This window comes from Tiliqua scincoides, chromosome 9 (genome assembly GCF_035046505.1).
Source record: "Tiliqua scincoides isolate rTilSci1 chromosome 9, rTilSci1.hap2, whole genome shotgun sequence".
Taxonomy (NCBI): Eukaryota; Metazoa; Chordata; class Lepidosauria; order Squamata; family Scincidae; genus Tiliqua; species Tiliqua scincoides.
In genome coordinates, this window is record NC_089829.1 from 8,724,485 (window position 1) to 8,745,746 (window position 21,262).

Consider the following 21,262-nt stretch of genomic DNA (forward strand, 5'->3'; position numbering starts at 1 on the left):
TCTGGTTATTTGGCCATACCTTTGGATAGAATACAGATATTTCAATGTGGTTTGTTTCATTGAAATCTGTATGAAATTACACATTGAATGATATATAACATGACGGCATTATTCAAAAAAAACAAAGATTTTCACAATTTTGGCCAGTAGTGGTGTCACACTCATGCCCCGAGTGTGTCACCCGCTGCAGCCCACACTCCCTAGCAATGCCACTGAGGTCTCGAAGTGTAGCAACCACTGCAGCCTCTAGGAGTCTTCCTTCTTTGTTGTGTCTTATTGAGAAGCACAGATATAAATCAGGGCTAGTCTCATTGATCCTTGTGTGACTTGAAACAAACCTGCCTGTGTCATGGCAGCTTTGCCAACTGCAGTGGGAAGGAGGCTTACATTACTGAGAGTTCACTAACTTGTGACTTGGCGTTTAATGCACTTTGGCATGTGATGAATGTAGGGCTGAGACAAAATGCCCATTTATTATTGCTGCTTGTCCAGTCAGGCTTCTAGTGACCACAAGAGCTAGTGTCCTGTTATAGCTAGGCGATAGAGCTGCCAATCAGAACCTCCCTGCAGGGCTGGCCCATCCATAAGGCCAACTGAAGTCCATCTCTGCCCACCTACCTGCCTCCACTGCTCTTCCTTCTCCTTTCATACCTGGATTGGAAAAGAAAGGGACAGAGAGGAAGAGGAAAAGTGGAGAAGAGGAGAGTGCTGAGCTAGAACTTTGGCAGGTGGGAGAAGCAGAGGCTGACAGACCATGTGGCAAGCAATGTTTGAAATACTGTATCAGGAGACTGTGGGCCGGCCCTACCTCCTTGGTTCCAATCTACCATGAATTAGTCGGGTAGCCTTAGTCTCAGACAAGCCCCTCCCTCTCAGTCTCAGTCTTTCCATCTGCAGTATGGGAGTCAACGTTACATTCTATAAGAATTGCATCAAGGCGATAGGTGTGCAGCTCTTTCTACGCACCAAAAAGCGCTGCATAAATGCCGGTTATGATTTCACTGATTCACGGGGCCCTTTTAAAAGCTAGAGACAGGGTCAAGGGGAGCGTTTGGCAGCCTGGTGTGCCAGAATGCCGAGCCGAGCCGCGGAGTACATGCCCAGAAACCTAAGCACACGTGCTCCCGTAGCCGCCGCGTGTGGTTTAATGTGCGTGCTGACCTGTAGCTCATGTTGATGTTATTACCATTCCCTATCCACCAACCTTTTTAAAGTCCTAGCATTTTTTTAAAAGGTGAGACAATGAAGGTCTGGTTGAAGTTTAAGAAGAGGCCGAAACGTTGCTTGATAAAAATCACCGCTACATCAGTGGCCGTATCTCACAGCGATATCTAAAATCCAGTTTCAGCTCCGTCTCGGCGGCGGAGTTTCGGCTTCCTTAAGCACTCCAATCTGCGTGTTTTATAGGCTCTGTCCCTATGAAATAAATGTATGTTTAGCTGTCACAAACACAGCCAGCTTTGAGTTGATTTTTATAATCTTTTCCTGAATAGGCTCACTTCATTCCAATAAGCCCTTCCACAAAAGAGAGGACAGTTGTCTGAGAGAGTCTCTGTGTTGCGCAGGGTTCTCCTGCCCCCCCTCTTTTTAACGGCATTGCTCTCCCTCTCTCTCGCTCTCCCTTCTCGCTCTCTCTTTTTTCTTTCATTGTTCGGCCACCGTTAATAAAAGAACCAGGAGTCCATTAATTCAGTGAATGAACATATAGTAAAGTCAGTTCCCCTCTTGAGAACAATAATCTTGAGGTCAGCTTAGGTTGTCATGGGAACTAAGTACCTCTGAGAAGTTTGCATCCTTCGTTTTGCTGAAATGAAGCATGCAACCCAAAGGGAAGGGCGCAAAGCCGCAGGACCGCCACTGTAGAGCCGCAAGGCAAAGTTGGGCGGGCAAACAGCGCCTGCACCGCCACGCAAACCCTCTTGTTTGGTGCTCCGCGATTCGTTACGAAGTACTGTAGCGAATTTTGGGCAGCACCAGCGAAAGGGGACATGCGCCGGAGACCCCAAAGGCTGCAGGAGAGGGCAAAACATATCACCCACAACTTGAGAGGCATTCTCGATATTGCTCTAAGCGTGTTCTGTGCCTGAGGTTCTCAAATGTTGTAGCACTGGGACCCACTTTTTCAAATGTTACCCTGCACATGCCTGATCTTGTCTGATCTCGGAAGCTAAGCAGGGTCAGGCCTGGTTAGTACTTTGATGGGAGACCGCCTGGGAATACCCGGTGCTGTAGGTTTATATACCATAGTCTTTTGAGACTGAAGGTTGCCAACCAATCTGTCACAACCCACCAGAAGTTATGTCATGACTGGGAAGTGATGTCATCGAGCAGGAAAATTTTTAATTCCCCCATACAACAAAAACCAATCAATCAAATAAATTAAAAGTTTACAATAAATATGAGTTCAAAAATTTATTTAAAGAACCCTCCTAACAATCCCAAACAGTTGCTGATCTCTTTAAAAAAAATTGCCCAAACATCCCAAAGACTGTAATCCTATCCACACTTACCCAGGAGTAAGCCCCACTGACTATCATTGTTAAAAGCATATGCATAGAAGCCTGTTCAAAATACAGATCTGAAACGTTTCCCCAAATGCAGTCACATACCATGGTAGCATCAAGTCTGACACATTAAACATAAAATGCACATTGAAATGAATGGGGGCTCACCTGAAATTGGCTCACAACCAGCTTAGTGCATCCCGACCCACAGTTTGAGAAACACTGTTTTATGCAGTTCTGTGCTTTATTTTTTCTTTGTAAAATAGCAGGGATGGGGCGGGGGGTGGTGGCATGATCTGCATCAGGCCCGTGGCAGTGGGAGGGGTCTGCAAGCCTTTGTCTCCCACCGCAGCTCCAGTCTGGATCATCCCTCGAGATACATAGCTCTCTTTGGTCCCGGTGGAAACTTTGTACTACGGATAGATGTGCATGGTGATGGCCAATTCAGATTGGGACCACAGGGGAGGCAAAGTGTTAAAGGATCTCAACCCCTTGCCGTGGTCCGGAGCCACATCACCCCCTGTCTGACTGCTATTTTACAAGGCAAAAGCAAGCAGGATGCTGCCTTCCAGCGGGAGGCAGGCAGGTAGTGCTTCAGTCATAAAAGCTGTTATCATGCCTTTCTCACAGCAGAGGAGAGCATCACAAACATTGTTGTTCCTAGAATATTTACATGCCACTTTCCAGCAGAAAACTTTCATGCAGTGGTTTATACAGGAAAATAAATAAGGGGGAGGCTTGTCTGAAACCCTGGAAAGCTATAACCAGTCCATACTGTCTGTACTAAACCAGAAGGACCACTGCTCTGATTCATTATAAGATGACCTCCCATTTTCCAAGCTTGCGCTGGAAATTCTTTGGTTTAAGGCAGGGCTTTTCAAATTGGGGCACTGCGATGCCCCAGTCTGTGGGCCCTGGCCTCTGCCCCCTTAAGGGGCGGGGGCAGTGAGGAGGCAGGGAGGAGTCAGCAGCGTGATCCCCAGGATTGTGCCACCCAGGGGGCTGCACGGGCTAGGCTGCACTTACCAGAGCCTCCTGCAGCCTCCCAGGGGTGCGGGGAGCCCTGTACGACCTTCAGCAGGGCTTCCCAAAGCTTCGAAAGCAAAAGTGGACTGATCACTCCCTGCCTCCGCTAAACCAGATCACTCCACTTTCAATTTTGAAGCTTTGGGGAGCCCTGCAGAAGGTCGCGCAGGGTTCCCCACACCTCCAGGAGGCTGCAGGAGGCTTTGGTAAGTGCAGCCAAGCCCCTGCCACCCCCTGAGCGGTGCGATCCTGGGGATCACGCTGCTGCCTCCCCCCCACCCCGGCTGCCTTCTCCCCACCCCCGCAAGGACTTACAGCGGTTTCCAAATTCCCAGAGAGTTTGAAAACTGCTGGTTTAAGGCTTGTCTTTGCAAACAGAAGAAGAAGCTACTGTTCTCTCAATCACAGCCCTCCACCCCTTATGTAATGCTGGTCAGCTTTACAGGGATGTTTGTAGGATTGCTTAATTAGTATATGCAAAGGCCTCTGACTCCTTGCACATCTAAATGTGCTTTAGCCTGGGATGGGTCACTGAGTCATTGAATCCCATGGTATCTACTCCAACTTTTAGCATAAGTCTTCTCTGGCCTATCCTAAATCTGATTAAGCAGAGAAGCCAAGCACAGAATCCAGGCTTTCCCAATGTGCAGTGAAATACGTGTTGTTGGTTGTTTATGGTCAATACAGGGGGTCCATATATCTGTGGATTCAGTTATTCAAGGATCAGGTCCATGCCACCACCACCCCACATGTGCCTTCTCCAGAAGCAAGGGGAGCTCTGATCTCCGTGCCTAAGGAGGGTCCTCTGAGCCCAGCAGAGGCTGTGGATGTCCATCTATGACCTCCACAGGGCTCAGACTGAGTCCTAGAGCTATAAAAGTCACTTCTGGTTTCTCCTGGATCTTCCTTCGGCTCTGGGGGGTGGGGAGGCATTCGCCCTTATCACCGATTTCACTGCTGTGGGGGTTTCCGGAATGGAACTTGCATGGATACTTGTATATGGTTATTTAACTGAATGAGAGTTCTCACTTACGCTGTCTCCTACTGAGTCGGAGCACAGGTCTGTCTAACCCGGTGCTGTCTACCTGACTGGCCGTGGCTCTCCATAGATTTTCTCAATCTGCCATCTGAGAGCCCTTTAACCTGGAAACTTTTGCAAGCAAATATCCTTCTCTCTCCCATTTTGGGAGTGGGGTTTCTGATTATGTCATGTGAACCACTTTGTGGAGTCCTTTTTTTTTTAAATTGAAAGACGATATATGAATATTATGAATTATAGAAGCAACCAGTGCCGGCCCATCTATGAGGACAACTGAAGCTATTGCCTCAGGCAACAGTGGTCTGTCTGACCACTCACCTTCACTGTTCCTCCTTCCTCCACTCTGTGGATTGGAAAATGAACAGGGGGACAGAGTGGGAGAAACAGTGCAGAGGGTGGTGGGCTACTACATTTCCTCCACTCTCCACTTTTTCACTCTGCCCCTGTCTTCCTTTTACAATCCAGGGAGGAGCCAAGCCTGGCAGATCATCAGGTAAAGGGGGGGCGGATTTGGCAGGGTTCCTCGCGTGTCAGAGGATCTTGGGCTGGTTCTGATAATAATTCAGTTTTTAAATTGCGTAGGTGATGATGATTCGTTCTATTATTATATTATTATTAACAGTATTTATATGCTGCTTTGTCCTAAATAAATAAATAAAGTTCACAAAGCAGCTTGCACGACAAAAGGAATGCGAAAAGGCCCCTGTCTAAAATGAAGTGCAAGGAAGACCCCAGCAAACAGACACTGGAAAAAAGATGCCATGCTGAGGTCTGGAGAGACAGTCACTCTCCCCCTGTTCAATATGAGGGTGCCATCCCATATAAGGCACCCTCCTTGCTCAACCACAGGTGTTTAGATCAAGTTTGCTGCACGGATATTTGCTTTTCATTAAATGCGTTGAGTTTCCTTGAATTATACTCTATAAAATTTATACTCTATAAAAAAGCAATGGGTTCTCCCTGGCTGGAGATTTTCAAGCAGAGGCTTGACCAGCACCTTTATAGATACCCTAGGGCGGATTTTCTTGCTTCCAGGAGGGAGCTGGACTAGATGACCTTGAAGGTCCCTCCTAATCTAGGATCCTATTTTTCTATACAGGTTGAGTCTCATTATACGTGAGGGTTCCATTCCAAGCACTCAGCGGATGGCAAAAAACGCACTATAGCAAATCAATTTAAAAAACAAACTCTCTTTGTTCTGGTGATTTAAAAACAGCTGTGCTGACCTTTGTAAATGCACACAAAGGCAATCAGTCTCTCTCCAGGCATTTAGGCTTCACTAAGAGGCAGCAATCCCTCTCTTCACCAGGAGCCCCAGCAAGGGGGAAAGAATGGAGAAAGTGATAATCACTGCCATTTAGCCTTCTTTCAAGTGCTCAGGGGGAAGGGAGGAGTGAGGCCTGCAGAGAGAATGATTGATGGATTGTCAGTGGCTGCTCTCTCTGCCATTATTAAACAACTGTTTTCCTTTAATTTAGAGGGCCCTTCTCATCAGCTTTGAGACAGAAAAATATGTGGATACTCAGGTTATACCTGTAATCAGTTGCGTGACACTCTCTGGAACAGTAAAAAGCAGTTTTTAAAACTGATTTTAAAGGGATGCATTTTTCCCCTTTCTCCAGGGATCAGCACATTCCTTCTCATTTGCAGGGGCCATTTGTGTTGAGTCAAATCCGTGTATACAAAATCTGTGTGTAACAAGGCTAGACCCGTACACTTATAGAGCATCAGACAATGACCACAGCAGGCATCTGTCTTGTATCACCAGCGCTCCGAAGAGGATGGCTGAAAGATCTTTGCTTCCTGGTTAGACAGCATCTTCAGTCAACAACAGGAGTCAAGGTCCATGAACCTCACTTCCTTGCCTCAGCACTACTATTTCAAATGACAAGTCCTAATATCCAATAATTAATAATCAATAGCCTCTGAGTGCGGACAGCCGTAAATCAGGCCAAGTTAAGGATATTAATGCTTCTGCACAAGAGGAAGCTGCTTTATGCTGAGTCAGACCATTGGTTGATTTAGCGCAGTGTTGTCTGTTTTGGGTAGCAGGAGCTCTCTAGTGCTCTGGGAAGAGGAATGCAAGACAGTCACCCTGCCACTGTACCGTGTCCCTGGGAGCTGTGTCTTGTATCCTCCCAAGCAACAGAATCCAAGTTTAAGAATGATTCCTTTGTGCAACCACTTGGGTGACTGATGGTCAGTTGGCCCAGCTCTTGCTTCCTGGTTAATGCAATCAAGCACACAAAATTATGCAGGGGATGGACAGAGTGGCTAGAGAGATGCTCTTTACACTCTCACATAACACCAGAACCAGGGGACATCCACTAAAATTGAGTGTTGGGAGGATTAGTACAGACAAAAGAAAATATTTCTTTACTCAGCGTGTGGTTGGTCTGTGGAACTCCTTGCCACAGGATGTGGTGATGGTGTCTATCCTGGATGGACAAGGGGGATTGGACAAGTTTCTGGAGGGAAAATCCATTACGGGTTACAAGCCGTGATGTGTATGTGCAACCTCCTGATTTTAGAAATGGGCTATGTCAGAATGCCAATGCAACAGAGGGCACCAGGATGCAGGTCTCTTGTTATCTGGTGTGCTCCCTGGGGCATTTGGTCGGCCACTGTGAGATACAGGAAGTTGGGCATACGGCCTGATCCAGTGGGGCCGTTCTTATGTTCTAACACGTAGGGCCTGACCACCTTTATATCATTATCAATGTAGCCTTCTTGGTAAGCACAGTTGATCTTGTGCTCTCTTTTCCATGCTTCCCTGGATGTTCCTGCGGAGTCACCATTAAATCATTGGCAGAGGGATGCAGAGAGCAGGGCAGCTAGTTCAATCTCTTTGCGCTACTTTAGAACCTTTTCCATACTTGTCAGTGTGGTTTGAAATTTTGTGCTGCTGGGGGAATGAGAGGTGGGTATCTCTCAATCATGGGTCTGAGATACTGAAAAGTAGAGTGTGGAGCAATGGCATTGCATGCTTTTGAACACGCATGTGCATGTATTCATGCGCATGCACCCACACCAGAATACTCGTATGCCAGTACCATATACTGAAACAGTGGTAGCCAAACTCGCCACAGCTGTGTAGCAAGAAAGCGGTCCCCGTTTGGACAGGCTCAAACCTGCTCGTGGCCTCACAACCAGCCACCTGATCTCTTCAGCATGAAGCTCTGGGCAGTCACATCTGTAGCCCACTGCCCCAGCAGGCTTTGCACCTGCATTTCCGGGCAGACACAACTGCACATAGGGTCATGCCGAAGAGATTGGGGGGACTGATTGTGAGCAGCACGGTAGTATGGTAAGCACTGCTCACTGGGTTTCAGCATTGCGCGGGATCCAACCTATGGGTTTGGTGAATACTGATCGAGTAACAGCCATCAAGACAAGACAGCAGGCTCTGGTGAAGAGAGGCATATTACTGATGCTGAAATAGAAGTGGATTCAGTTCTAAAATAGGTGACAAAGAGTTTGTCACTTTCCAGTTTTTAGTCCATTTTAAGGTGTTGTTGGAACGCATACTGTCCACCAGGTGCATTGGTGCATAGGTGAGGAGCGAGACACTGTGCAAGGGGTGCAAAAACACCTCTTACGTGGCAACAGTGGAAGACAGCGGAAGGAGCTATGCCCAGGAGGAGGAACCGAATTGTAACTCATCTTTTGGTTATAGCTACAGGCTACCTGTTGGAGAAGGTATTTAAAATAGGCATCTTAGGGCCTAATCCTATCCAACTTTCCAGCACCGGTGCAGCCGCAATGCAGCCCTGAGGAAAGGGAACAAATGATCCCATACCTTGAGGAGGCCTCTGAGATTGCCTCCCCGATACAGGAAGCAGTATATACCCCATTGGCACAGCAGTACCGGCAGTGGAAAATCGGATAGGATTGGGCCCTTAGTAGGCATTTAAAGTAGATCATCGTGCCTGCTGCTTCCTCCCCTGAAACACTTGCTGGTAGTAAACGATTGAACCCGCCCCCCCATACTAAGCAGAAAGCCCTCTCTCACTTGAGCAGCATTAACCTTGAATATGCAGCCTCTGTTGGCTGACAGCACCGCATAGACAGCTGCACTTTTCTACACCAAACTTTTGAATGGTTTTTATGAATTTTAACAATTTTTTTTTTCATTCCTGTGACAATGACACACAGGGCAAAGAGTGCTGTGACGATAGAGCATTAAAGAGGGCATTGCTCTCGGGTTGACTTTATTGGAAGAGAACCTGGCTCAAAATAATCAACACTCTTCAAAATAGCAGAGCCAAGCATTTGTTGGTTCAGAGAGAGCGAGAGAGAGAGAGAGGAGTGCTTGCTTATTTGCATGAGCCATGTAAGGAAATGAACTTCGAAACGGCAGGAATTTATATGACAGATCTCTGTTATCCCACCTTCAGGACGATTACTTGTGAAATAATATTCCGGATGACTAAGAGGCATTGCAGCGCCCCCCCCCCTTCATTTAAGAATGTCAGAATGCCCCAGAGAGCTGCAGGAGTCTGTTGCCAGCCGGCCCCTGTCAAAGCTGAAGGCTGCACTGTCTGGGGCCCGAAATCAACTTCAGGAAGGTCATGTGAAAGAAAATCCTCCGTCATCAGGAAGCCCTCGGCCTCTTGGCCTTTTTGACATTCTCTGACAAACCTTAAATCACCAGCCCCAGCAGCAGACAAAACACCACAAATTTAGGAGCGATAGCCCCCAGGGTTTCAAAACATGATCTGCTAACCAAGGCGAAGGGGGGAATATCAAGTTTTGATTATCATTCTGCATCAGAACAATGGCAAAAAGAGGATGGAGGGGATGTGCTTTTAGATGTGAGGAATTTGATGAGATCTCAGACCTCCTAAGCAGGGCAGGTAGGCAGCGGTGTTGGCATCTTACCACGAGAGCGAAAGCAATAATTCATATTATTTATGTGTTGGTCCGTTAGCAAGAATTCCAAAGTCACACTCTGGAATTGCCTTTATCACAGTGAACCAAAGTAATACAAAGGCTGCAGTAGCAGGCTTGCAGATTCTGCAAAGTTCTCCATTAAGCTAGATATCTTAAAATAAAATAAAAAGTGCACTCAGGGGGGCATGTTGGAGGGGCCCTAATGCCTGTATCTTAACAGATTTGAAATGGAATTGCCAGATCTGGGGTTTTCGGCCAAGCTGAGAGCATTGAGAGCTTCTCAGATGTGTCTGTAAGGCTGACAGAGCTTGGGTTTAGGGAGGAATCTGGACATAAGTGCTGGAGGGCCACCACTCTCTCCACAGGCACACACTCTTCCATACAAAATTTAGCCTGCACTGCTGCTATGCCACTCCACTGCTCCCATTAGCCTGGTGTGGCAAAGGTTGAGAGCAGCACTATACTGTAGCTGTCCAAATTACTGCCAGGTAATAAAGCCACTGTGTTCCAAACGAATCAGATTGGGTCCAAATCTGTTTCTGGTTGGGTGGACTAGATTTTCAGAGCTGGACTGGGAATCACCAATGGCAGTGGTTGCCCCGAATTCCTTCCTTAATCACAGGGGTTGTGCAAACCAAGAAAGAAAAGGTCCCGCGGTACCTCCTTGGCCTCTCCCTCTGATTGAGGCAGGGTTCACATCTGCCCTCGGGCTTTCAAGGGGATGGGGGGGAGGTCACCGTCTGGTGACTTGGATAACTTCTCTGAAGACTGGCTAATTAGAAAGGTTTGCCCCGGCTGATAATGTGCGGTAGAGAGGTGTAGTCTTTTCCTCCGCAACCCGGCTTCTAGCCCTCCTTCCACGGGCTGCTTTGAAAGCAATAAAGACATAACAAGTTGATTAATAGGCCTAATGAGCAGACATTTTCTGGAGCTATCATGAGAGCAACTGTCTGGAGCAAAATGGGATGTTTGTTTAGATACACTAAGCTCAGACCGTATTCTTGGCCAGAATAATACTTGGAAGATGCAAAAATTGGTCGTGCTTTTATTTGGTGTGTTATTTTACATGCATGGTGATATCAGTATTGTCACTTATCATCTGGTGCGCATAACATTGAGTTAATTGAATCATGCAGCTCTATTAAGGGGAAAACATAGATCATCAGAGATGCATGTTCGATCTCATAAGGCAGGGTGTCCAAACTTTTTGGTACAAGGGCCCCATCATCTCTCTTGGGGTCCAGGAAAAAAATAATTAATTTACATTTCTAATTTGAATAAATTTACATAAATGAATATATTAGAGATGGAACTTATACAAATGAATGAAGGTCTTGTAGTCCATACCTGAGGTTACGAACGTAGGGGACTTCGTGCTTTTCTATCCTTTAAACCAGAGGCGTCCAAAGTTTTTGGCAGGAGGGCCACATCATCTCTCTGACACTGTGATAGGGGCATTGGGGGGAAGAATTAATTTACATTTAAAATTTGAATAAATTTGCATAAGTTTACATAAATGATTATATTAAAGGTGAACTTATATGAATGAATGAAGGTATTGCAATAGCTCAAGGCCTATAAAAGGCCTTGCACAAAGCAAGACTGGCCATTCCTTCGCTGCCACTGCTGCATCACAGATGTGAAACAGCAGGCAGTGAAAGGAGCTCTCATCCCACAGCTCACACTAGAGGTTGAACAGTCACCTTCATGCTGAGAGCAGTTGCGTCAGGCCAGTGTGGGCTCCAGCAAGTCTCCAGAGGGCCAGAGGCTAATTGGAGACTGGGGTTCCCCGCAGGCCAGATTGGGAGTTCCCAAGGAGTTCCCAAGTGGCCCCTGGGCCGGGATTTGGGCATCCCTGTCATAAGGTAAAGAATAGTGCCCATCCCCCAAAAGGCAGCAGGAACAGATGGTGCTGGTGGACTGGTGGTAGAATGGAGGGTGGTGGGTGGTGCATAGATGGCCATGGAGGTTGATCATGCCCCCCCCCCCCGACATACTCATGCACACTTCAGTCCTCTGGTGAGAGAAGTGGTGAGAGTTTCACCAAGACTGCTTCTGTGAGTGATCAGTGGTAGATGCTGTTTGGGACTGCTAGAGTCAGGCTTTTGTTTCCCCTTCCCTAAACAGCTGCTCCAAAAGTCTGAGGTTTTAAGAAAGTAGAAAAAAAATCTAAACATATTTCCTATCTGGTTAACAAGATATTCTTTTCTCCACCCAGAACGCAGTGTTGATGAATTAGGTCATAAGTGCAAGCCTTATTATTCAGTGCTGGAAGGCTGCCTGGGCCACTTCTGAGCCGCAGCCAAGTTCACAAGCATCTGTTCCATCGGTTCTTCTCTTCTTTTGAAAGCTGAAAGGATGCGATCAAAATGAAACCTTGACTAGGGTGCAGATGCACTGCCTTGAAGGTGGAGCTGCTTTCTGTTTGTACCACCTACCTGGACAATAAAAGTGGGGGTAGCCCTTAACAGTACTGGAGTCTCTGCCTCGGTTAAGAGCGTACCACATGCCATCTGCTACCGCATTCTTCATGCTTCTGCCCCTAATGCATCAAACTCAGATTCCTCCTTAAGAACCCTGCTGGCTCAGACCAAAAGCCCATCCAGTCCAGCTTCCTGTATCTCACAGTGGCCCACCAAGTGCTTCAGGGAGCACACAAGACAACAAGAGACCTGCATCTTGGTTATACTCCCTTGCATCTGGCATTCTGAGGTAGCCTGTCTCTAAAACCAGGAGGCTGCATGTACCCACCATGAGTTGTAACCTGTGATGGAGTTTTCTTCCGGAAATCTGTCCAATTCACTTTTAAAGGCATCTAGGCAAGATGCCATCACCACATCCTGTGGCAAGGAGTTCCACAGACTAATCACACTCTGGGTAAAAAAAATATTTTCTTTTGTCTGTCCTAAGTCTCCCAGCACTCAATTTTAGTGGATGTTCTGGTGCTGTGTGAGTTGGAAAAGAACATCCTTCTATTCCATTTTTTCCTCAAATGGCGGGTCAGGACCCACTAGGTGGGTCGTGAGTCAATTTCAGGTCCTCGTTCAATTCAATATTTTATTTTTAATATATTAAACTTGATGCTACCATCATTTGTGAATGCATTTGGGGAAATGTTACAGATCTGTATTCTTAACAGGCTATTGTGTATATGCTTTTTAACAATGATTGACAATGGGACTTACTCCTGTGCAAGTGTGGGATTGCAGCCTAGGATTGTTCAAAATGTTCCTGCTTGATGAACAAGTATGTTCACTGCTTGAATGTTCACTTCCGGTCATGACATCACTTCAGATGGGTCCTGACAAATTCTCATTTTAAAAAGTGGGTCTGGGTGCTAAATGTGTGAGGACTGCTACTCTATTCACTCTTTCTATCCCCTGCATAAATTTGTGCATCTCAATCATCTCCCCCTTCCCTGGCACCTTTTTTCTAGACCAGGGGTGTCCAAACATTTTGGCAGAAAGGTCACATCATCTCTCTGATACGGTGTTGGGCGCTGGGGAAAAAATGAATTAATTTACATTTTGAATTTGAATAAATTTACATAAACAAATTTATTAGAGATGGAACTTATATGAATGAATGAAAGTCTTGCAGTAGCTCAAGGCCTATAAAAGGCCTTGCACAAAGCAAGGCTAACCTTTCCTTTTCTGCCACTGCTGCATCACAGATGTGAAATAGCAAGTAGTGGAGGGAACCCTCATCCCACAACTCAGGTGAGAGGTCGAACAGTCACTCATGCTGAGAGCAGTTGTCTCGGGCCAGCATGGTCTCCAACAAGTCTCTGGAGGGCCAGAGGCTCATTGGAGACTGGGGGCTCCCTGAGGGCTGCGTTGGAAGCCCCCGGGGGCCGCAAGTGGCCCTCGGGCCGGGGTTTGGGCAACCCTATTCTAGACTAAAGAGCCCTGAATGCAGTAGTCTTTCCTCATAAGGGAGGTGTCCCAGCCCAGTAATCATTTTGGTTGCTCTCTTCTGCACCTTTTCTTGTTCCACAATGTCCTTTTTGAGGAGTGGCAACCAGAACAGAATACTCCAGATGTGGTCTTACCATCGATTTGTACAATAGCATAATAACATTGGCTGTTTTGTTCTCAATCCCCTTCATAATTATCCTGATAATGAACTTGCCCTTCTTCACCAGCACCGCACATAGGGTGGAATTCCTTGTCACAGCAGGTTGTGATGGCATCTGGCCTAGACACCTTTAGAAGAGGATTGAATAGGTTTATGGAGGAAAAGTCAATCACAGTGATGATGACTGTATACAGTCTCCGAGTTTCAGAGGTTGCCTATCCTTGAATGCCAGATGCAAGGAGCAAGATACAGGAATCTTGTTGTCTTCTGTGCTCCCCGGGGCATCTGGTGGGCCAACTGTGAGATGCAGGACTAGATGGGCCATTGGCTTTATCCAGCAGGGTTCTTATGGTGGGAATGGCCCTTGACTCAAAACCTGTTGAGATGCTTTCTGTCTGTGAAGACCACATTCTGGCCTTGATGGTTCAAAGGTCCAATTCAGGAGAAGTCAGCACCTCATGCTTTACCGCAATGGTGCTTAAACATTTCATTCTCCAGAGCCCTTAACACTCCTAAAAGGAGTCCAGGAGGCCCCTGCCAGTACATGCATGGATTATCGGGGAGCCCTAGAGTGCCGGCGCATGTTCTGAGTGGCACAGTACTGAGTCCAACGCCAAATGCTGGCAAACAGCCAGAACTGGAGGAATGAGCAAACTGGGCAGGGAGCAGGTGGTGGCCACTTATGGTGAGCTTGTGGAGCTCCTGAAGTTCATCCCTGAGTCTCACAGAGCCCTAGGGGTCTTAGGAACACACTTTGAGAAACAGTGCTTTATAGAATACAACCCCGGCATCTTTCCAAGTTGGTTCATAGCCCTCCCATTTGACCTAATTTGCATGTTGTGGTGGTGTGTTTTTTTTTTTAACTTTTTGACTCTTCATTTAACCCTGTGTTGTCATGGTGCTACCAGTCTTGGAGACAGCAAAACAAAATACAAAGAAGGTGGAAACTCTTCAGGCAAATTTATTATTAATTTCTAAAAAATCCTAATCAAATAACATCAGGGAAAAAATAAATTATATATATATTTGTCCAGAGCAGTGAAGTTATTTGTCCTTGTGACTGACATTACTCAGTTTCTAGGTAGCGACGCGATGGGTGGAAACATCCTTTAACTGCCAGACGGCACTTTAGCGATAAGCCAGCCAATTAATAATCCTGATTTGAAAAGCCCGAGAATAGGTGAGAAAGCAAAGTCCTTTGACAAGCCCTATTTGCTCAGTATTAAGAGTGCCTTTCTACCTGATCTGGTAAACACAGCATTTGTGGAGCTCTATTGAGAAGTCGGAGCGACGATGATAACTGCCACTCCCAGCCATTCAGGTTCCACTTATCAGCCTTTTGTACATACATAGCTTTGCAAGAGACAGCTCACCGGGCATGTATTCCTCCTCCTTGGGGGCGCTGGAAGGCTGACCTCGGCAGCTCCACTGCCCTCCTTCTTCAAATGTGGAAGAAGAACCAGGGATTCCTGTCCAAGCCAAATGCAAGCTTTTTATTGGGGGGGGGGGGGATGTTATTTGCTTTCTAGAGAAGCAGGGCTTGGCTGCACAATTGGGGCATGTGCTGAGGTCCACACAAAGCCCACACTCATGCCTGGTCAACCTCTGCTGCTGTGGTTACTTCCCACCACTGCCTGGCAAGCCAGGGTCAATGGAAGTGCTTAGTGGGCCATTGGGGAAGCAGTGGGAGCAGCAGACCATTCTGACCTCCTCCTCATTCTCCTGGGCCATGTCCTTCTGCTCCTCGTCCTCTTAGTTGTCCTCCTCCTCCTCCTCATCCCCATTCTCCTTTGCCTCACCTTGTCCTCTTCTTCGCCTTTTTCTTCTTCTTCTTTCTTCTCCTCGTCATCCCTTTCCCCCTCCTCCTTCTCCTCCTTCTTCGACTTTGCCTGGACTTCCTTTTGATTCTCTCCTCCTTATTCCCCTCTTCCTGCAGTGGCATTTCACAGTTCCCAGGTGTCCTTTTCCCCTGACACTGCATCAAAGGATGGGGGCATCTGGGAATGGTTAAATAGCACTGGGGGATAAAAAGATGACAATGCATGACTTTCAACTGCTCCCCACTTGACTTGCCATGAGATGTTGGGGGGCAGTGATGGCAGCAGGCACTCTTGTTCTTCCCCCACTTCCATTTTATAAATCCCACCACCACCAGCCTTCACATCACCTGGTAAGCCAGCCAGGGGCCCAGAGCCCAATGGGAATCTTACCAAAATGGAGCAGGAGTCATGAGTGAATAAATGAAGCTTCCTTATGCTGAGTCAGACCTACAGTCTCTTTAGGGTGTTGTTGTCAACACCGTCTGACAGTAGCTGCTGAGACACAGATCTTTCCTATCCCAACCTGAAGATGCTGTGGGGAGATCCCAGGACTTTCTGAATGCAAGGCAGGTGCCCTCCTGCTGAGTTGTGCCACACCTTCCCCCACTTGCCAGACTGGAAAGAAGAAGAGGAAGGGCCCATCATAATCTGCTTTCCATTGAGTCATACAGGTCAGCACTGATCAGCAGCAGCTCTTCTGAGTTACAGACAGGAGTCCTTCCCAGCCATTGAGGTATCCAGGAGATGCCCAGGGCCTTCCTCAAGCAGAACAGTTGCTCAACCAGTTGAACAGTATTGGACGCAATCCTAACTGGCAGTTATGCCAGTATAGGTGGCTCTGGAGGGTCGCAAATGTGCCGTAAAGCACGTTTGCTCCTCCTTAGGCGGGAGCTGCATCGGCGCATTCAGATGTGCTGACACGCGGACAGAGGCAGAAGCCTCTGCCGCGGCTCCCACACCGCCTAAGCAGCAAAGGTAGGCACGGGGGGGCATGGGGAGGGGGCGGGAGGGGGTGTTACTGGGTGGGGGGAGGGCGGGGGAGGGCAGGCCCGGGGGCGCGTGGGGCTGGGACCCAGCGGTTATGCCAGATCCCAACCCCTGTCCCCGGGGCGAGCGGAGCGGCTTCAAGCCTCTCCGCTCTCCTCGGACTTGCGCCACCTCCGGAGGTGGCACAGGTCCGAGGAGACCCATAGGGGCACGCAGCCCTTACCCACAGGTAAGGGAAAGAGCTTCCCCTTGCCGTGGCTGAACCGCTACTCGCTGCAATCCTGGCTTGCCTGCTCCAGCACAGGTTAGGATTGCGCCCATTGTCTACTCTGAATAGCAACGGCTCCTCAGAATCTCAAGTAGAGGTATTTAATTGCATGTGGAACTTTGTGCAGGGAGACCACATGCTCTATCCATGTGCTATGACCACTTCTGAACACAAGCCCTACTTCTAAGTGAACATTGGAAATTGCTTAATGCTTATCATAGCACTGGTTCATCTAGCCCAGTACCAGGGATGTGCTCAAGGCACGGAGCCCAAGTTGCTACCCCACAACTCGACTCACAAGTTGTAATGTGCAGCCATCACAACTCAACTCATGAGATTGAATCAAGTCATGAGTCATGTCAAGGAATGAGTTGAGTGCAGGCCCCCTCCCCCCAAAAACCTTCCTCTTCCCCTTCAACCTTTAAATCTTATGCATACATACTTGGGAGGAGTAAGTCCTCCTGGAACCAAAAACCTCCCCTCCCACCACGTCTGCCATTGGCATCGGTCTGAAGACCAACTTCCAGATCACCCACGAGGTCTTTGGAGTGATGCAGAAGTGGTGAAAAAAGCAAGCAAGAACATACACATACTAGGGACAAGTCATTTGAATTCAACTTTTTTCAAGTCACAAGTCGGAATCAGTGATGTCCATGACTTGAGTCTACCCAAGTTGTCAAAAGATGTGTTTTTGTGTGACTCAAGTAGAGTCAATCCATGTGCCCATCCCTACCCAGTACTGAGTTGGGACTACCGTTTTCTGGGATCTTGGGAGTCACACTTGAATGGAGGAGGGGAAAGAGATAGTCTGGGAGGAAGTGGAAATGTGCAGTGAAAAGGAAGGAAGGAATGAAGGAAGGAAGGAAGGAAGGAAGAGCAGAGAAACTGGTAAAGGTGAACTAGCCACAGAAGGTTCTTGAGACCATCATATAACAATTTGGGAGGAAATTTTTGCATATGAGAAAAGTTCAAGTCATTACTGATTACAGTGCATTTGCCTGTGGATTTCTAAGGCGTCCTCAAATCCCACTCAGACTAAAGCCAACTTTCTGGAATCTTCCCGCACTCTAGCCCTGCAACCACAGTTTATCATACCCACAAGGAAATAGTGATAAAAGATCAATAGCTGTATCAACAGAAACAACAGTCTCGGGAGAAATCAGTGTGTGTCTGGGAGAGAGTCCTCACTTCCGGGAATAACAGTGCCTGATTGTGGCTGCGCTGTGAACAGGATTGCGATGTACGTACGTATGCTGTGATTCCAAAGAAGAGAAGTGTGATATTGTTGGGGGTTGCGTGGTGTTTCCTGAGAAATTTGTGTAGGTGGCCATGTTTCACTTGTTGGCATCTTTCAGTCTCGGAAGACTACGGTGTCACGCTCTGAATGGTGGTTCTGGGACAGAGTGTCTTCTCCAGTGCGCGAAGCCTGGGTAAAGTAGGAATGGAGGATAGGCTGTTACCCATGCAGCAAATCCCCCCTCTCCACGTCGCTGAAATGGTCCAGTGGAAAGGCAGAGGCCAATACGGTTGGTTCCAGCGGCGTCGCAGGAGTTGCCAGAATGTGACTATGTTCAACCATGAACTGCCTCAGGGACTCTGGCTCCGGATTTTGCCTCGAGGTTGACTCCTGAAGCCTTTTCCATAACTGGATGTAGCCACAAGGCAGTGGAGGTTTTGGGATCAGAGTTTTCCTTCTCTCAGATGAGCTGCCTTCCCAGGCTGACGAGTCCCATCTACCCGGTGGCTGTTTAGTCGCCTCTTACGACAAGTACAGCCAAACTGAGGGTCTATTCTTAGGCCTATTCTGAGGTGGCCATGTGGTTTTGTGAATTTTAGCTCTGTAGTAATATATTTGAAAGTGTGAGGCCAGTAACTAAATCCCCTTTCCCCTCCATAAGCCTCCTGCCCCACAATGGGTCTGCTTGGACTTTCACCAGCACTTTCCCTGGTGCAAGTCAAAGGAGAGAAAGGAGTAAGGAGGTTGCAGGTAGGGAGGATAGGATACGACGTGCACCATCGTAACTGGCTCCACCCCCTCCCACAGCCCCCTATCCTGTTCTTCCCTTCCCTGCCCAGTTTCACCTCCTTCCAGCCCCTGTTCTGCCCTCCCATGCCCCCCCTCATTGCCTCCCCCACCACCTTCCCTTCTTTGGTGGGCAGCTGGCGCTCCATTGACCCACACGGGAAGGCTCCAGTTTCTCTGACAGTTTGCTACTCAATGCGCTGCCGGAGTGCGCGCGACGGTAGTTTTTTTGTAATTACTGACAGCGGAACACGCATGCCGCTGGCACTGAAGCCCATTGGGCTGTCGGTTTTTGCAAACCAGGGTCTAGGGATGTACAGAAACTCTTCCTGGGAACTGCCACTCACATAGAAACATGTTTGCCATCCTCTGAACATTCTCAAGCATTCCTTCTTGAAAGAAACCCTGGGCATTAGTGCCAAATCTCACTTGTTTGAAATTACAGTGCCAATCCTACAGGGCGTCTGTCCCCAAGCCAGTGTTTTGCATCTGACTCTAACTGATGGGCAGCAGGGTCATAATCAAAAGAACATAAGAAGAGCCCCGCTGGATCAGGTCAAGGGCCCATCTAGTCCAGCTTCCTGTATCTCACAGTGGCCCACCAAATGCTTCAGGGAGCACACAAGACAACAGAAACAACCTGCGTCCTGGTGCCCTCCCCTATATCTGGCAATCAGAGGCAGCCTACCTCTAAAACCAAGAGAACATAAGAACATAAGAAGAACCCCGCTGGATCAGGCCAAAGGCCCATCTAGTCCAGCTTCCTGTATCTCACAGCAGCCCACCAAATGCCCCGGGGAGCACACCAGATAACAAGAGACCTGCATCCTGGTGCCCTCCCTTGCATCTGGCATTCTGACATAGCCCATTTTCTAAAATCAGGAGGTTGCACATAGACATCATGTCTTATAACCCATGATGGATTTTTCCTCCAGAAACATGTCCAATCCCCTTTTAAAGGTGCCCAGGCCAGACGCCATCACCACATCCTGTGGCAAGGAGTTCCACAGACCAACTACACGCTGAGTCAAGAAATATTTTCTTTTGTCTGTCCTGACTCTCCCAACACTCCATTTTAGTGGCTGTCCCCTGGTTCTGGTGTTGTGTGAGAAGGAAAAGAGCATCTCTCGATCCACTCTAGCTTTCTATCCAAAAGACAGAGTCAAGCCCCAAAACAGAACATCTGCTCAACTCTTCATTGGGTGAGAGAGTCTAAAAGTGCTGGATAAACGAGACAGAGAAATTGGGCAAATATTGTTAGCAGAAATCAGGAATCTTGACACGGATTTTTAATGTTTTTCAAGGGCAGATTAAACAATCCTGACTATAAATGGCTGAGGAGGTGGGCCGTGCCCCCTCCCTGCCAAATCAGTAATCGCCACTGAATTCAAGTAAGAATACTTTAGAGTAAAGAGCTAGTTTTTATTTATCCCAAATACATATTCCCTAATTGCATTTCTCCACTTCAGGGAGTATTCAAATAATAGCAAGGGGGGGGGGGAATGTCCTTCATATCTCAGGCTGATAATGTGAAGTTAATAAACTTGGGATTTTGCACAATGCAGGACCTCTTGACATCTTAATCTTTATTAAAGAGTCTTTAACTACCAAGGAGCTGCTGGTGCGGACTGGCACGGCCAGACCTGACAAACCCACGGATGGACTGGTCAAATGAACTTCGTCTGTAATCCATCAGGGCCAACAATAAGTGTAAGGAAACATCTATTTTTCAATGCATCAATCATGCCTTCCTAAGTGGTTTCTAATTAATTTATATTACTCTTATATTAGACAGCTCCCAAGATGGCTAATCTGAATACGGCTTTTGCTTTATTAAAATTGAAGAAAAAAAAAATAGCCACCCATGGAATCTCCTTTTGTCGGCATGTCAAATATTGTCCAGAACTGAAGAAAGAGGAAGAAAAAAAATAAAAGCCCTGTGTTTTTTCTCCTCCTCTCGAGAGTACAGTTCCCCTAACTATTAACATCGCACTTGGCTTCCCGCCTCCCTTCCCTTCTCCCCATCTTCTGAAAGCACTTTATGAATTGTGAGCTAAATAGATTTGATTTGTTTTTCAATAAGCTTGAAATTTTTGTGTCGCTTTGTTCCGGGAGCAACAAAAGATGCAAGAATTCCTTAAGCCAGAGCTTAGCATTGCTGATAAAAGAACAACACTGCAGTCATTGTGTCGCAGGAACCGAATACAGTAAATCACAATTCACAATTGCCGTTTTCAGTGGGGTTTGGCTTGCTCTCTGCCCCACCACCAGGCATAATAGAAGCGATGACCTTCATTGACTATCTAACGATGGAACACGGGCCACGCTTCTTAAAATGTTCTGGCTCCCCTCGCCACCCTAAAGGTGTCACAGGTTGCACCCCCCTCCATTTGTCCCTCCAGCTTCAATCAAATAAACAGAGGTATATCGATTAGTGACAACAAACATTTATATAGTGTTTTTTGAGTGTGTAAGTCTGCCTGAACGGCCCCGTGGTGCAGCGGCCAATCCGCGGTTGCTGAAATTCACAGCAGCCAATCCACAGTGGTTCTAATCCACAGTCTGCAAGATGAGGAGGGCTCAGTGCACACCCCAATTTTCAGATGCAAGGACTGAGGCAAGCGG

At 47.5% G+C, this 21,262-nt stretch overlaps 1 protein-coding gene and 1 pseudogene across 1 annotated transcript in view; both read left to right on the forward strand.

Annotated features, from left to right (window-relative positions):
• The window catches only part of PRDM16 (PR/SET domain 16), a 472,618-nt gene that overhangs the window by 286,341 nt on the left and 165,015 nt on the right, over window positions 1–21,262 (forward strand). The window lies entirely within an intron of this gene.
• On the forward strand, window positions 2,117–2,235 carry LOC136660887 (5S ribosomal RNA; annotated as a pseudogene).